The 13978-nt window shown below is 37.0% G+C and overlaps 1 protein-coding gene and 1 pseudogene across 7 annotated transcripts in view; both read right to left on the reverse strand.

The window, feature by feature from the left end:
• Nucleotides 1–13978, reverse strand: part of ATG10 (autophagy related 10) — a 247759-nt gene that overhangs the window by 131309 nt on the left and 102472 nt on the right. The window lies entirely within an intron of this gene.
• On the reverse strand, nt 7290–12798 carry LOC148110057 (transcription factor BTF3 pseudogene; annotated as a pseudogene).

Here is a 13978-nt window from a genome sequence, read left to right on the forward strand (position 1 = left end):
ATTAAGTATTCTTCATCTGATTCAAGGCAAAATATGCTTCTGATCAAATATGCACTCACATGCTCTTTGGCAAGCTACAAACCAAATTAGAAAAATCATAAATCTGGTGCTAAATGTTCTGGAGGGATGGTATATGCTATACCTTCCTTATCAGAAAAGCACACATATGGATTGCAATATGTCAACAAACTGCGTCTGTGACTTTTCTCACTCCTAATTTTAAAAATCATAGAAAGATCAATAAAATAAACTATATTACTATATTTGGATTAATAACTAACAAACCTATCTCCTTACTTCTCAAATGGAAATCATTCAAAATTACTTTGAAAGATACTTGAAATGTACTTGAAATGTACATTTTAATAACTATATCTGCATAAAAGTTAAAAATAAATACATTTGGTATCCCAAGGCTGGTACCAATTTTAATATCACTAACCGCTTATACATATGGTTCTCCAAAGAAAGTTTGCTGTTAAATAGCCTACAAAATCGTTCTGTCACTTTGAATATGCCCCTTCATTTAAGAAAACCTTCAGTTTCCCTATTTATGTCAACAAAATGACATAACAAAAATGATCGTCACTAACCTTTATCCATATATGCAAATGTGCATATTCATGCCAGTTTTGTCACTTCACATGAAAATCATTTTTAAAGTTTTTTTAATAATTATGGCACTTGTGTCCAATACGCAGGTACACAGTAAACAAAATTCTTTGCAGTTCATAAGGAATCAGGGTCTAAAAATATGATTCTGTATATGATCACCTAGTAAAATGAACAAAGACTGAATTTCGCAAAATGAAGCTTAGGTATACAATTACCCTATAAAAGAATAAGTCTTTCTATTTAAGTAATAAAATGCATTAATCAAAATTCTACTATATATAAGACTGAATATCAAAAATTACTTTAAAAAATCTAAAATAATCTACTACCATCATTAAAGTATTTATACAAAAGATTCTAAAACTTTTCAAATACATTTCATTAAATAATGGCTAGCAAACACTAATTTTAGAAAATTCATTACAATTATTACTCAGTAAATATTTATTTCAGGAACAGTACGTACACAGTTCTGAGCTACGCACTATGAAGAGCAGAAAGATGTGTAAGATTCTTTCTTGGACTTATCAAGGAAAAAACAATCTAACACCAAGGATAAGACATAAACATCTTAGAATGGAATTTCACAGCTTGAGGGATGTTCAAGTTTATTTAATCCAATGTATGTAACTACTCATAAAAAATCTTGTGTTCTAAAGAGAAAAATGTCTTCCTGATTTCTTAAAAGTTCACCTCTATAGCCTGGGTGGCTCAATCGGTTAAGTGTCCGACTCTTGATTTCGGTTCAGGTCATGATCTCAGGGTTGTGAGATGGCTCCACACTCAGCGAGAACTGGCTTGAGATTTTTTCCCTCCCCCAACTTGTGCACACCTGCATGCATGCTCTCTCCCTCCGTCTAAAATAAATAAACCTTAAAAAAAAGTGTTCACCTTTATGCCTACGTAAAATTATTATAAGTCTTGTCTTCTCCTGAATTATTCCACTTATAAAATGACTCTACACACCCTTCACACACTCTTCTTTTGTAGTATTGATTTTATCCTGAATAAAACACACATACACATACAACAAACATCTACCATCTATTATTTGCTACGAATATTTTACCTGCTACAATTTTTCCTTTAACCTTATTCATATTTTGCTGTTGGTTTTTGTTTCCTTGTGTGTGTGTGTGTGTTTTTCTTTTCGATGCAGAAAAAACTATGGGCCATTTCTCCATGGTTTCCTTTTTCTTTTTTTAAAGATTTTATTTATTTATTTATTTATTTATTTATTTATTTGAGAGAGAGAGAGAGCACATGAGCGGAGGTGGGGGGAGTGGGAGGGCTTGGCAGGGAAGAAGCAGAAAGAGAGGGCGTAAGAATCCGAAGCAGACTCTGTGCTGAGTGTGGAGAACAACACAGGGCTAGATCCCATGATCCCAAGATCAAGACCTGAGACGAAACCAAGAGTCAGACACTTAACCGACTGAGCCACCCAAATGCCCCTTCTTCCCGGTTTCTATCTTGAGGCCATTCTTAGAAAGATTACAGGATCACCAGTGTTTTCACTTACTGGTTATATGGGACATTCAAAAATTTTAACTATTCAGTCCATCTGGGATTTTATTCTTGGGCCTAACTGTGAAATAAAGGTTCAATTTAATCCATTTTCCACATGCTTATAGCATTAAAGTTGAATAGAGGATACAAAAAAAAAATTTTTTTTAAGGGGAAAGAAAAGAAAAAATGGGAATCACACACAAAACCAAGAGCAATTAAGCCAGCATCAGATTTCTCTACAGCAACTTTCAACACCAGAGGACAACTGACCAGTGTTCGAGGGTTCTGAAGGAAAGAAACCATGTCCCAGGAGCAGTCTGCTTAACCAAGATGACAGCATAGGATAAATACAACAAAAGACATTCTCAACATGAAACAGCCACCTATGATACGTTCATAAAGAATTCTACTTAATGATGGAAGCTAGACAACTAAAATATAAATCAAAATTAAAATTCAAGGGTGAAAAAGCCAAGGTAAGAAAAATCATAGTGAGTACTGAATTCCAGTTAATTATATTCCAGTTAAATACAGAACTAGAATTAAACAAATATAGGCCTTAATTACAAAACAGAATGTGAAAGTTATAAAGCTCAAATTAGTAAAAATAATGTGTAATGAACAAAAATAGGGAGAGGACAGGAAGGTAGAGTATATATGCACATCGTTCAAAACAGATCATGTATAAGTTCTGAATAGAAATTTGTATCTTAAAATCATGAATCTAACCTCATGTTTTCCATAATCTCTTTACAGGTCTTACAAAATATATACTATGTCTTGTAGTGAAGTTCCTATTTGGATGTTTTACAATTCTTTTTAAGTGCCTTTTAGTTTCCTTTCCTTTTTATACATTTAAGTAAAAATAAATTTTATCCTTTAGAGAGAAGAGAGAAGGGAGGGAGGAGGAAGTAGAAAGGGAAGGAAGGTGTATTTCTGGCTATCTAATGTATTATGGTAGTTATCTGAGGGGTGATTTTTTAAATTTCTTCTTTGTATTTTAATTTTTTATAATAAATCTATTATATACAAAGATAATAGTGATTTTTTCTCCGTTATAAAAAATCAAATAAAGTAGACATAAAATAAAGATAAATAACCAAGGTTACAAGGGCATTGTACATCTTTTAGAAACTATAGAATTATGTTTGACCTACAAACAACGCACCTGGGTATCAAGGTCATAGTTCATAGATTTTGAGCCAAGATCCTCTGGGATCTTCTAACTTCTCATAAACAGAGTTGTAAGGTAGAAGTTTTTTTGTATTTTAGGACACAAACTAAAGTTCTGTGCATATTTAGGAAGTCTGATCTCCTGAGTAAACAAACCCAATGACCTCTGCTCAGTCCCCATCTTCAACTGTCCCCTGCAATAGCTGACTCTGCTAAGACACCCTCCTCTACACTCCAGACAGAGGCTTCAGTGCCTTGCACACAGCAGCAATGCAAATTTTGTTGAGTGACGAATGGGGCATTCTCCTGACTGCTCTCATCTCTGTCAGTGTCTCTGCAGGCTTCTGCCCACGCTTCTTTCTTTCCCTACCCGCCTACATGCAGGCATCCCCCAAGGGTGTTTCTCACTTCACTCCTCTTCTCAGTCTAATTTCCCTGAATTACCTCATCCACTCTCAAACTCTAGCTCTGGCTCCTCTTCTGGGCTCCAAACCTAAAATGGGAAGTATGTGCTAGACATCTCTACAAGGATGCCCTCCAGTATCCTCGATTTGACATGCCAAAGTTGAATTATCTTCCACCTGCCCCTCCTACCCCTGACCCATCTCTCATCCCTCTCGCCAACCAGGATCTCCCCTGACACCTCTAATGCGGGCAGTGGCAACACATTCGGCTTCCTGGTCACAGAGAATGAGAAGCTGGGAGTTGTCTTCAACTCCTTTCTTGTCCTTGTGTCTACTCCTTTTATACCTCCATGTCTCTCACACACATTCCATCCTTCCTGCCCACACTGACATCATCTAATGCAAAAGCAGCACGCTATGATGAAAACAATAGCAGGTCTGGATTGAAAAGACCTAGGATTTGAATACCAGCTTTGCCCTGAATTTGCTTTGAGACCTTGTACACATTGCCTAACATATTTTTAGTACAAATCTTTAAATCACAGGATAACTCTAAAAGATATATATATAGTTTAGAAACAGAATTATTGTATATACTGTATGTGTGTAAATACACACACATACAAGCATAGGTGTCTGTATAAATCACATGCACACACACAAACATGTATGATATGTATACAAATACAAATGAAAGACATTATTATTATTATTATCTAGGCTGTTATAATATCTCATCTGATCTTGGACAAAAATGTTCAATTTTAGGGGTGTATGGGTGGCTCAGTCAGCTGAGCATCCAACTCTTGACTTTGGCTCAGGTCATGATCTCAAGAGTCTTGAGACTGAGCCCCGAGTCAGGCTCTGTGCTGAACGTGGAGCCTGCTTAAGATTCTCTCTCCCTCTCTCTCTGCCCACCCCCCACTCATAAGCGTGTACTTGCTCTCTCTCTCTCAAAAGTAATTTTTAAAAATGCTTAATTTTAATATCTCAGTTCTCCAGGTAACCTTTTACCCTGAATGAAGGATTACTTTATTAAAACATCATTTTTTTTTCCTTTTAATGGTCTGCAACTTCTTCTCCTTTGCCAAAAGAATAAAACCAAAACTCGTTAACATGGATTTCAAAGTGCTCCTTTATCTGACCCCACCTTAGCTTTCTGACCTCATCTGTTACTATGTACCCTCTATCACCCATGTTCTATCAAGGCAAAGCCCTATAATTTCCTTTCCCCAAATACACCCTACATTTATACTGTTTCCTCCAGCCTAGAATTTCCATTTAGGAAACCTCTCCTTCAAGGTCCAATTCAAATATTACCTTCTCAATAATACCTCCACTGATCTTCATCAAGGTAAGTGGCCCATATTTTACCTTATAAATAGAAGGTTCTTTACAATTCTCTCTTCAACTAGATTATAAATTCCTGAAGGACCGAGACAATGGTGTATCCACCTCTGACTCCGTTATTTGTCAAGTCTTCTACACAGTATATTACATGTTTAAGGAACTTGTGTAGAACTGAATTGCACAAACAGACTCCTTTAAGTCTTTTAATATCAAAGAAGAATTAGAAGCATATAGAAAGTTAAAACTATATTATATACTGAAAATGTATATCAATAATTAACTAAATATAGGTAGCTTTTTAAATGAAAATGGTGGGAAAAAGTTTAAACTACATTATTAAGCTTCAAGCTAAACAAAAATATTGTTTGGTGCTCCCTCTGCTGGCTTTGCAGTGGCAAGTTAGGAATGTTGAACAATAACACTACAAAGACGTAAACATAGATTCAGCTCATCTGCTCCCTGTATGTACCTCCTACAAATAACTAGAGGTGACATTTTTAATTGAGTTCATTTGGAAAGAACCCTATCTGCAAAAAAGTTGGTCTAACAAAATCGTTTATAAAGAGACAAAACTGATCTTATAATTTTAGTGGTAATAATTACTGTCAGAATTCCTGTTTATACCTTTTTTGTTTTTTAGTTAAGTCACCAATTTTATGTATAAGCAATTTTAAATTTTAGCTAAAACTACTGAGAAACAAAGTAGGATGAGATCTTTTGTTTCCAAATTAATCTACAGTTTTTAAAAACTGATGAGGAACGTAAGAGGTTAAATTCTCCCTGTGTTTCTAAACAGAGTTATTCTGAGTACCCTGAAGGCATTTAATTCCAAAACAGGAAGCCACATAGAGGAACACTTGGTTACACTAATGTTATGCAGATCTTTTGGAACATACTTTTCCAAACACTTGCTGAAAGAACCTTTTCTATACTGCACGCTATCACATGAAGTTGGAGAAGGTCCCACGGATACCATAGTGCACTTACTGCTCAAATTGCCCTTTATTACTTCTCTATTTTCCTCCACTTTTCTTACTTTAAATGGTCTTCTGCTTGTTCATAGAAAGAGTGGTAAGAAAATCAGTCTGGGGTCAGGGAATGTTTATTCACACAACACACTTCAGTTGTTTGGGCATATACGTGCATAAGAGCTATGATATGGCTTAGAGGAGTCAATTTAAAAAAAATTATTTAGAACTGATATCTCAGAAAGATTAAGCTAAGACCAGTACGTCACAGTTAAAGGTTAGTGTCTCTTCTCATAAATTTGTGTTTTCTATGCTTTTAAGTGTACTATAAAATCTCTTTAATCTAAAACATGTTAAATGAGATCTCACTGTTGTTGTTGAACAAAGAACAATAGTAAACCATAGGTAAGTGGGCAAAGCGGTGGATTTATGTAATTTAGTGGCATAGATGCTGGAGCTATCTCTGTTCCTAAGCAAATCACTTAACATGGTGGGCTCCATTTCCCAACCTTACAGACTACTAGTGGTCAGCAAATGCTACCTATGATTCTGTGACTAAACAGATGAACTAGATCGTAGGTCCACTTTAAGTTACAAGTATAAGGCAGGAAAAGAAAATGGTGAGCGCATTTTTCACATGCCATTTGATTTCACATGCCATTTCAATACCATCCATGTTTAAAAAGAGCTCTTTTTCTTAGTTCCTATCCTAGTTTATATTCAGTTATGTTTTAAAAAAAGTAAATGATCACTGAGCAATTATCCTTCTGTGTTGGAAATTAAGGTTTCATGCACATTCTTGATTATCCATAAAACTGAAATGCAGTAATATTAAAAGCAGTAATATTAAAAGTCTAGTCAGAAGAAGCCAAATACAAAAAAGAGTCAATATATTTGGATCTGCTTATGGTTACTTTCAAAGAATTTACAAAAATATTTATTCCATTCTTAACATTTAGGCAGTAAGAATTTTGTTGGAATCAGCTTGAGAATGTCAAAATAGTATTTTTAATCTATTCTGCAGAGCTTGGAAATTATTTTTCCTTAAGAAATTGCCATATGTAGGGGCTCCTGGGTGGCTCAGTTGGTTAAGTGTCTGCCTTTGGCTCAGGTCATGATCCCAGGGTCCTGGGATGGAGCCCCGTGTCTGGGGTGGGCGAGGGGGGAAATCCCTGCTCAGCGGGGAGTGTGCTTCTCCCTCTGCCTCTGCCCTTCCCCCACTCGTGCTCTCTCTGTATCTCTCTCTCAAATAAATAAATAAAAATCTTAAGGAAAAAAAAAAAAGAAAGAAATTACCATGTGAACAAGAACAAGGGTTTTAGCCATGACAGTATGCTACTGATGGCATTCTTGTGCTGGGATTCACAACGTTTACCCCCAACCTCACTGGGACTGCGGAGATGAGAGACTGGATGGTGACTAGATGCCTCTCAGTTAGGGCCACAGAACACCACCAGCCAGGCCCAGAGGTGGAAGCAGAAGGTCAGAGCACAGAGGGTATTCCCAGGCTCACCGTGACTCTGTCATCCAACGCATGGCAACCTCTAAAATGCTGAGCTACTGTCTTTTGAGCAGGGCTGTCAAATCATTAGATTTGTTTTTGGAAATTCAGCTCATGAATATGTCCTCTAATGTTCAGAGGGCATCCTCACTGAAATGTACAATTACATACATGACTGTAGCAAAGAAACCCTCACATCCCAAAAGATTTAACAGCAATTCATCATACAGTGATTCATTTCACTTTAAATTATTGAATGCTCTATTCAGAAATGATACAACAAGGTTTCAGAGCTGCAAATTAGCTGGCAGTTAGACAATATCTAAAAAAGGCATTCTGAAGTGTGGAAGAAAAATATTCAGAATATGTGATTCATTTTCATTTAACATAATATATATCCAATGTTGAATGAACACAGGAAACTTATGATGTGCTTTGTTGTAAAATGAAAACAGTATCCAATAAAAGTTACGCTTTTTTCATTCCTTATGGTAATCCATTTACCCTATTAGCCAATACCGTGCAGTAAACTACTGAACAATTTCTGAGCATTTCTGTAGAGAAAATTTCATTTCTGAATGAAATTACTGACATTTTCTTAGAAAATGTCAAGGAAGGCCATTTATCAGTCTCCAGCTGTGTTGATGTCACTATGTGTAAGTGTGTGACATCAAATGCTGACATTATTACGTGTTCATCATAATAACTCAGTCCTTTCTAGACTCTATGATGCAGTATGAACTGGTAACAATCAACTCATGTTATGTGATGTTTATTTCGAAATACCTACCTCAATAAATACTAGACATTTTGAAATAAAAATACATATAAACAAAAATAAATTTATATTCTAGATGTTTTCCCCTAGAAAATGAGAAGGAGAAGAAAAGATTTTGTTGATGATCATTCAATATAATTTCACATAGAACTTCAATGATAAGGCTTAAGTTCTGTGTTAAGGACAGGAGGTCTCTAAAGGTATACTTCCTTAGGCCCTTGCTTAAAAGTTAATTTAAGAAAATAATGGTGTAGGGGCGCCTGGGTGGCTCAGCGGTTAAGCGTCTGCCTTCGGCTCAGGGCGTGATCCCGGCGTTATGGGATCGAGCCCCACATCAGGCTCCTCCGCTATGAGCCTGCTTCTTCCTCTCCCACTCCCCCTGCTTGTGTTCCCTCTCTCTCTGGCTGTCTCTATCTCTGTTGAATAAATAAATAAAATCTTTAAAAATAAAAAAAAAAGAAAATAATGGTGTTTAAGAAAAAATTGTTAGTTTTATTTTTTTTAAAGATTTTATTTATTTATTTGAGAGAGAGTATGCAAGTGGGGGTGGGGGGCATCAGGGGGAGGAGCAGAGGGACAGGGACTAGCAGACTCTGAGCTGAGCAGAGAGCCCAACGGCAGGCTCCATCTCACAACCCCAAGACAATGACCTGAGCTGAAATCAAGAGCTGGATGTGCAACGGACTGAGGAACCCAGGTGCCTCAAAACTTAACTTTAAATTGTTATAACTCTATTTTATCTATTGCCTTTAGTTAATCTCAATATGGCAGCCAAAACTAGTACAGTATCTGGTCAATTTACCTCACTACTTAGTTTGACTGCAAAATCAAATGTTAAATCAGTTTCCTGAATATTATACAGAAAAATAGATTACATGTATTTAATTTTTTATATTGACATTTTGTAATTGTACAAAGTTTGATCCAAAACCAATAGAAAATATTTTAGTATTATCTAAAAAACATATTTTTATTTATTTATTTTTAAATATTTTATTTATTTATTTTAGAGAGAGTGAGCACAAGCAGGGGTAAGGGCAGAGGGAGAGGGAGAGAGAGAATCCCAAACAGACTCCTCGTTGAGCAGGAAGCCTGACGTGGGGCTGGATCTCACCCTGAGCTCACAACCTGAGTTGAAAACAAGAGTTGGACGCTTAACTGACTAAGCCAGCCAGGCACCCCCCTTTGCGTCTGTCTTATTATGTTCAATAATATATTTTTTAGAGGGATTTAAAAAAACAAAAAGAAACAAGAGGCAAAATAAGTCTAAGTGTAGAAATCCGATTAGCATAACCATTGGAGAGCAAGTAGTGACTGAGAGTGTCGAGACGGCATCCTATGGTTCTGGTAATGTTCTGTTTCTTTATGTGGGTATTGGATACATGGGTGTGATCGCTTTGTGAACTCTCATTGAGCTTAAAAAAACCTGTAGGCAGAAGCAATGGGAGAGCCAGTGAAGCTCACCTGGGGCATACATACATACACACACTGTAATTTAGAATAGATTTCTAAAGGAAAGATAAGTCTTTCAGGGAAGAGGGAGACAAGTGGAAAGCAGGACCAGTGAGGGAAGCTGAGAAATGGATCTATTAACATACCAAAGAGGCGGACAGGTTTATGTAAGAGTGAATCCCAATCTCATAAGCACAGCATGAGAAAGCTAAACCGAGAGGTCCATGGGATAAGGGATGGGACTATGGACTCAATGGCATCCCTGTTATATTAGGACCTCATTTTAGAATGCAAAGAGAATCGTAATTGTTGATCTCTATGTACCAGATAGTGTGCTAAAAGCTTTACAAAGAGATCATTTTACATTTTACTAGACCAAGGATACAGAAAGAGCTCAGAAGATGTTTATTGAATTTAATTACCATAATCCTTACATAATAGGTATTATTATCCTTGTCTGCAGATAAAGAACCCAAGGCCTGATGAGTTATTTGTGCAAAGTTTTAGAAAAAGCAAGTAGTGAAAACGTTCATCCTTTTTTTCTTCAGGAGTTGGGAAGAAAGAAGGAAAGAGGCAAAAGTAATCAGTCCTTCCATTTTAATTTAACCCTTCTCCCTGAAAAATAAATCATAATCTTTAGAAGACATAGCTCACGTCAGTTCAACATAGTGCCTATCATATTAGGTAAGGATTTCATTTAAGGATCAAGTTAGGATCCCTCAAACTAAACGTTTTCAAACTGCATGTGAGATAAGACCTACAGGCCAAGAAAGAGGAAGACCAAGCCCTGGGATCTAACAGTTGCTTCCACAAAGCAGAGCTGAGCTACCCATGTTTTAGGAAAGGGCATCAGTTACACACTGGTGGGAAGGATAGTCTCCCCAAGAGCTCCCCACAACCCTGTTCTTTTGTGCCTTGCACCACACCATATGAATTCCAGGCTGAAGCAAAATGCTTTCCAGAATTGTTCTCTGTAACTAAAAAGAACAGATATATAGATACAAATGTGCCTATACATGAAGATACAGATACAGAAAGAAATAATCAAAACTATGCCTTGAAAATGTGTATAGGCCAAGTGCGGTCAGTATTTTTATATTTTGGAAAATTCATTCATCTCTAAAAGAGCACAACTTAACAATGTTTATTTACCACTGTATTCTTAATACTTGATTTACTTATTTGGAATCTTGAAAACAAAGTTTCTTTTTGTTTTCTTTTTTTTCTTTTCTTTTCTTTTTTTTTTTTTTTTATTAGGCAAAGAACTTTATTAACCTTGTTTCAAACTTTATTCCCAGGCTTCTTCAGCTTATTTAACTGCAAAGAATGAATTGTGTATAAGCAAACACTGAAAAGAGCTCAGTGTCTAAGGGGCTTGGGCTTAAAAATATTAGAGATCTACATTTTATCAGATCCATGAACAAAACTTTTAAAAGCAGTTATGATATAAATTAGCAGCTCCCAGTAACTTCTTCCAGTTTTATCTTCTTCAGAACTTGACTCAATTCAGTTTGCTTCATCCTTGGAAGCTTCATCAAAACTGTCCACAAGATCTGGAACTTCCTCCTCCTCCTCTCCGGTAGCGAGTGGGGCTTTTCCATCCACAGACTGTGCGGCAGAGCTCCAGCCAGTCCTCCTCAGCTAGTCAGACTGTCTGCGCCCGGCTGGTTGAAGATCCTGGGCAGCACTGCCGTCAGCTGCTCTGTCTCAGCATGGCCTGTAATGGTCAAAGTGTTCGCGGCCAGCGACGCCTGAACTTTAGGATTACCAAAGTGGATCACTGTTCCTTGGTTCACGAACATACTCACTTCTTCAAAACCAGAGATTCTTTAAGGAGAACTGAAGTTTTTATCATCTGCTGTAGCCGTTCTATGAACCACCTTCTTTCAGTGAGCAGTTCCTTTCCCACCAGTGCACACTTGTGCTTGCAGTTTGGCGAGTTTCTCCTGGTTCGTGATAATTTCTTTCATCTTGTTGGAACAGACATGGGACCGCATGGGGAACTAGCGTTGGTGCTCAGGGGATGTCCCGCGGACCAGCTGAGATTAGGTGCACACGCACACAGGGACGCAGGATGGCAGCTAAAGGCAAAGTTTCTTTTTTATATGACATTTTTCTAATTCGGCAAGCAGTAGATTTTCTCCTTTTGTTTCTAACGGAGTAAGCATCCAGTCACTATTGTGTCTAACTTTTTAATATCATCTGTATCAGCCAGAATGAGCACAGGTCTAGAGGTAGTACTAAAGCATTTTCAGCCAACCTCTAATAGACTTATGGTGCAGGCAGTGTACTATAGTTTAAAATTACAAAACTCCTGGGGTGCCTGGGTGGCTCAGTCATTATGCGCCTACCTTTGGCTCAGGGCGTGATCCCAGCGTCCTGGGATCGAGCCCCACATCAGGCTCATCCTCTGGGAGCCTGCTTCTTCCTCTCCCACTCCCCCTGCTTGTGTTCCCCCTCTCACTGGCTGTCTCTCTGTCAAATAAATAAATAAAATCTTTAAAATAAAATAAAATTACAAAACTCCTAGCTGCAATATGTTAGATCTCTTAATTATAGAATTGTAAATACAAATCCAAAACACTTAATACATCAACATCTTAATATCTTCTGAAGAAATTCTAATACACACCAAAAGAAAATAAAAACCCACCACAAAATGACTGAAGCTATATATTTCATGTGCCACAAATATTAAAATGTATCTGTCTTATAGCTGTATTGAATGAAATTTGGTTCAACCAATTGATCAGTACTTCCTGTAGCAAATTAATAAGAAAATTCATAAGGAACAAAACTTCAAGTACCAGAAAGATTGCTAAGTGTGCAAAGTCATTATGTGTCCACAGAATACTATTTCACTAGTGCCTTCCATTAAAAGAAAATGCTAGGGACGCCTGGGTGGCTCAGTTGGTTAAGCGTCTGCCTTCGGCTCAGGTCATGATCCCAGGGTCCTAGGATAGAGCCCACATCAAGGTTTCTTGCTCAGTGGAGAGCCTGCTTCTCCCTCTGCCTGCTGCTCCCCCTGCTTGTGTGCTGTCTCTCTCTCTCTCTCTGACAAATGAATTAAAAAATCTTTAACCAAAAAAAAAAAAAAAAAAAAGAAAGAAAGAAAGAAAAGAAAAGAAAAGAAAAGAAAAGAAAAGAAAAGAAAAGAAAAGAAAAGAAAAGAAATTCTACCTTCTAAAAAACATGAAAACAAGACTTGTGTACTAAGTATTCACTTTAAGGGACATTTGTCATTATTGATATACAATAAGTAGAAATCTAATCTTATCAAAATCTCTTAGAAGAAAAGTTAATCAAACTAAAACTCAGCATGGCCTGTGTGTGTGTGTATATATATGTGTATATATATATATATACACATATATATATACACATATATATGTATGTATATATATATGTATGTATATGTATGTATATGTATACATATATATATGTATATATGTATATATATAAATAGTCTTGGCACATGGTATCAGAAGGAACTCTACCCATCATGTCTCTCCCCAAAACATCCCTGATAGGTAATTTTCTAGTTTCTTTTGAGTGTTCAAACACTTACATCAGTATCTCTAAAAAAGTCCATTGAACTTGGGGCACATAAAGCTATTAGGAAATTCTTCTCTATATTTAGTAAAATTTGTCCTTTTTAAGCTTCTACCTACTAGTTTTATTCTGCCTCCATGGCAGCCAGGTGTGGCCAGGAGACTAACTTGTGGCCAATAAAATGTCAGTGAAAATGTCTATGCAAATTCTGGGAAGGCTTCTTAAAAGGGAGAGGTGTGCCTTTCCCCTACATCATACCCATCCTTCTTGCTGTCTGGAATAAGGATGTGACTGCAGGAGCTCTAGTAATTTACCATGAGGTGATCTTGAAGACGGAAATAACCATTCACCCTAGACATCAGGGTTGGAGTCCTCAAAGACTTTGTGGAGCTGTCTTTCTAGCCCTGGGCCATCCTGGGTTGTCCATCCTCAGACTTCATTTACACAAGAGAATACCCTATGTGTGTACTTGTTATACAGAACTTAGAAACTTATTTCCAAATTCATATACTGAGACTGCAGATAGGTGTTCAATATTTTTAAAGATTTATTTATCTATATTAGAAAGAGAGAGAGTACACATGAATGCATGCACGTGCGCACACGAGCGGGGGAGAGACAGGGATAATCTTTAAGCAGATTCCCCCTGAGCAGGGAGCCGGACATGGAGCACAATCCC

Source organism: Ursus americanus, chromosome 5 (genome assembly GCF_024610735.1).
Source record: "Ursus americanus isolate L20-20 chromosome 5, mUrsAme1.1.p, whole genome shotgun sequence".
NCBI lineage: Eukaryota > Metazoa > Chordata > Mammalia > Carnivora > Ursidae > Ursus > Ursus americanus.